Below are 4370 nucleotides of genomic sequence, written 5' to 3' on the forward strand. Positions count from 1 at the left end.
CTTACAGGTTCAAAGGTCCAGTCCAGTATCAAGGTGGGAGCATGACAGAGTCTAGGCAGGCATGGTGCAGGAGGATCTGAGAGTTCTGTTTTCACCTGAAGGCTGCTGTTGGAAGACTGACTTCCAGGGTAAGGGTCTTAAGACCACACCCACAGTGACACACCTACTCAAACAGGGCCACACTTCCTAATAGTGCCACTCCCTGGGCCGAGCATATACAAACCATCACAATGGTCAACAAGCCATTACAATTTAGGATAGTAAGAGTTTTGCTGGGGAAAAAAAATGTAAAAGTTAGTGGGAAACTGAGACCAAGAGCCAGAGGAGTCCAGAGTGGTAGAGAAACAGCTTTGAGGGTGGCAAGGGGCTCCCTGAGCTGACGGAATGTGATAAGAATATGTGTACCGCTATCAAAAAGTCCACATGCTACTGCTCCATCCTGTGACTATGTTATCTTATCTAGCAAAAGGACTTTGCAAGTGGGATAAAAAGTTAAGGCTTTTAGGGTTGCTAGAGTAAATTGAACTATTCAAGGGGGCCCTATCTAATCAGGGAAGACCTTAAGAGAGGACTTTTTTTTCTGCTGTAAGTCAGAGGCAAAGGTGACCATATGTCTGGATCTATGTTGCTGGCTCTGAAGGTGGAGAAAAGAGTTTTGAGACAAAGAATATGGGTGCTTTTGAGGAAAAAAAACAAAGAAATGACCTTTTCTAGACCTAGAAGCTGTGTGTGTGTGTGTGTGTGTATGTATGTATTAATTTTAGTCTATTGTCACTCAAGCAGACTTAAGATTTACAGAGATGCAATATGCCTGTGTTGTTTTGAGCCACAAAGTTCATGGTACATTGTTACAAAAGCAACAGGTAGGGTACATCTGCAAATAGATGAGAATGCTTGCAAGAAAAGAATGAACATCTCAACATGGGTCTTCTTACACCTTTTTTACCCCAACAATCATAGCATGAATTAGCATGTATAAACTAGGTCTTGGAATCCGTGCTAGAACAGAGGTCTGAGTTTCTCTTCACCCCGTCCTCCTACTGTTGGTGCTCCTAGCTAGGGACTGGATGGCTGTCTCTCACAGGCATCAGCTATATGCCCTTACTTTCCCCTATAATACCCAGCAAAGTGTATCTGTCCAGTGTCCCCATAGCCTCAGGCTCCTAGGAGATGATGACCTTCCTAAATTGGCATTAACAACCACACCTGAGCCACACCACAGAATCACCCGACCTGAACAGAATAAAACCCATCGAATAGATGTCAGTCATTCATGGGATGTCCACAGGATTGATCACTGAGGACATGGAGTGGTCTTCGATCCATCTATTTACAAAGTCGTCGTCACTCTGCTCACTGATGGTGGGCAGGAGCATGGGGACCATCCTTGTAATGGATTGGGCACAATCCTCAGATTCCTAAGTAAATGTCTTGTCTCTGACCAAAGCAGGATTTACGAAGCATCAGGGACCCTGGAGTACTGATGTGAGGGCAGAGGTGTCCTGCCGTGCAGCATCCTCCCTCAGTGTCCCACAGACGACAGGCTTCATCCTCAACAGCGTCTCACCAAAGTGATCCTTACCAAGGAAGTAATCACCCTGAATATTCTGCCCAAGTGTAGTAAGTGACATAGACCTCTAGTCTATGGGGTGTACAACACACGTGCTTACCTTTCAGCTATGTACTCTCCTAGCAATCCCTCCCCAGGATCGTGATGCTCGTGGCCTTAGGTAAAGGTTTCCCTGCCCAGTGCTGTGTTTTCCTCGGCTCAGCTCCTGCCTCTGCACATAAGCTTCTGGGTGTAGACAGCATACGTGTGAGATAATAGCTTACTTTGGAGTTCCGATTTTCTTACCCAAGCCAAATATTTGGGGGTTTTGTTTTGTGTTTTAGCTCACCATAGTAGGCAAGAATGCTGTTATGCTAAGTCCATGGGGACAAATTCACAGACTGGTTCTACTAGGAACTCCTGCCGGAGCACAGGGCCTCAGTTTCCCTCCATGGAGATTTATTTGGAATAGCATTTTTAAACATCTTAGTCTCACATCCTCTCACACTCTTTCGAAACGATTTAGAACTTCAGAGGCTGTTTGAGAGAGTTCTAGCTATATTTTCACTATCAAAATTAAGACAGAAAAATGATAAACATTTGTTTTAAATCACACACCTAGGCACCTTTTGACAATCTGAGGGACAAGCATGGCATCTGTTTACTTTTTTGGTACCCCTTTAAGAGCTGGTTGGATATGACAGAGCTGGCTTCTCATCTATGTCTGCATTTAATCCCTTGTGATACATCTAACCTTGGAAAATCTTCATTGTAGGACTGTAGGGAAATCAGACCGCAAAGGGCAAATCATTCCTTTGTGCTTCTAGGTGGAAACGTTTTCAACTTGCGATTTCCCTGAAAGTCCCCAGGCTACTGACTAAGAAGACTGTTAACTTTCAGACAAAAGATGACAATCTATGGCCTTTCTGAGACATGATAGTAGTTTTCAAACTACAATTTAGAAAACACACTGTTAGGAATTGTATCAAGGAATGTTGGATGCAACCTGTGTGGGAGAAAATCTGAGTCATATGAATAAATTAGTGGGGAACTCTTAGAGTAAATTAAATATACAGATTTTGCTTTAGGACCTTTTAGATCCTTCACTGTAATGAACACTGTAAATTTCTGGGTTTTTTTATTTGTTTGTTTTGTTTGTTTGTTTGTTTGTTTTTCGAGACAGGGTTTCTCTGTGTAGCCCTGGATGTCCTGGAACTCACGCTGTAGACCAGGCTGGCCTCGAACTCAGAAATCCGACTGCCTCCGCCTCCCAAGTGCTGGGATTAAAGGCGTGTGCCACCACCGCCCGGCTGTAAATTTCTTAAGCTATATTATTACACAATTGTATTTGGCTATAGTTTTTTACCATTAACTGTATCTATTTATTTGTGTGTTATTTATTTTCAAGGTGTTTGTTTATTTGTTTGTTTTTTTGAGACAGGGTCTCACTTGGTAGCCTTGGCTATTCTGGAACTTCCTAAGTAGATAAGGCTATCCCCACCCCCACCCCCAACTCATAGAAATCCACCTACTTTAGCCATCCAAGTGCTGGGATCAAAGGCGAGTGCCAGTACACCTGGCTCCCAATTTATTTTTTGACTTAGCCTTGATGTGTGTTTACCCATGAACTCTAACTGGATCTTTGCAGTTGGGAGGTCACAGGTGTACAGTGTCCACAGAGATCAGTGTCCACATAATTTAATAGTGGGGATTGGCTGTTCGGACAGCTGTAGGCCACCAGCATGCCTTATAAAAATACAATTTGTATGGGTAAATGACTAATGTCTCCCATATTAGCTAGGTCTTGTTTTGAATAAGATTCTTTGAATTTTTGTCACTAAGCTGATAGACAGCAGCCACCAAAGGCCTAAACAGAGAAAAGCAGCAGGGAGTCCACCTCAGGACAACCTCACTGTTGGAGGCCAGACCCAGAAAGTTTAAGACTTTTTACTTCTTACAGACTGAAGGGGACATAAAATAACATTTCTAGAGACATCCCTTACACATCCACATGGAGAATAGGAAGCATAGGCCAGCAGAAGAAGAGGAAGAGGAGGAGTGGGGGTAGGGAGAGTGCTAGCCAGCTGTGGCCCACACACAGCACGAGACATGTCTTTTTTCTTTATTCCTTAACTTTTAACTTTTATCTTTTAACTTTTTTATCTTTTAACTTTTCTTTAACTATTATTCACAAAGCTGTGACAACTGTACAATAAAATGCACGGGCTGGCCTAGCTTCCTTCTCAGTGACAAAACCCTGAAAAAGTCAACTTACAGAAAGAAAGATTGACCCCAATTGGCTCCCAGTTACAAAGCGAGTGAGCACTTGACTCCATTGTTTTGGGAACTGTGATGATGTTGTTTGCCATCTCTGGGGTGGGGTGAGGTATATGATAGACTGAAACTTTCCTCTTTATGGACAAAAAGAAAAGAGACGGGGGTGGGGGGGTGGGGAGGAAGGGAGGGAACTTATGAGTTAACTTTCTAACAAAGTCCTTCTTTAGACTCATTGAGCTATGAATTGGATTAATTAATTCATGTGATTCAAACCCTCATGAGCTAATCCCATCCCAAAGGCTCCATTTCTGGTCATTTTATTTCTTTCTATTTGGTGTGTATGCATGTTTTTACCTACAGTGCTGGATTCTCTGGAACTGGAGTTACAGATAATTGTGAACCACTCAGTGAGTGCTGAGAATCAAACCCAGATACTCAGGAAGAGCAGCCAGTGCTCCTAACTGCTCAGCCATCTCTCCAGCCCCATGAGCGGTCTTCGCTATCCACCCTGTTGTTTGATTTTGCCTTCTGACCTCCTACTGGA

Source organism: Grammomys surdaster, unplaced genomic scaffold, assembly GCF_004785775.1.
Source record: "Grammomys surdaster isolate TR1022 unplaced genomic scaffold, NIH_TR_1.0 234, whole genome shotgun sequence".
In the NCBI taxonomy this organism is placed as follows: domain Eukaryota; kingdom Metazoa; phylum Chordata; class Mammalia; order Rodentia; family Muridae; genus Grammomys; species Grammomys surdaster.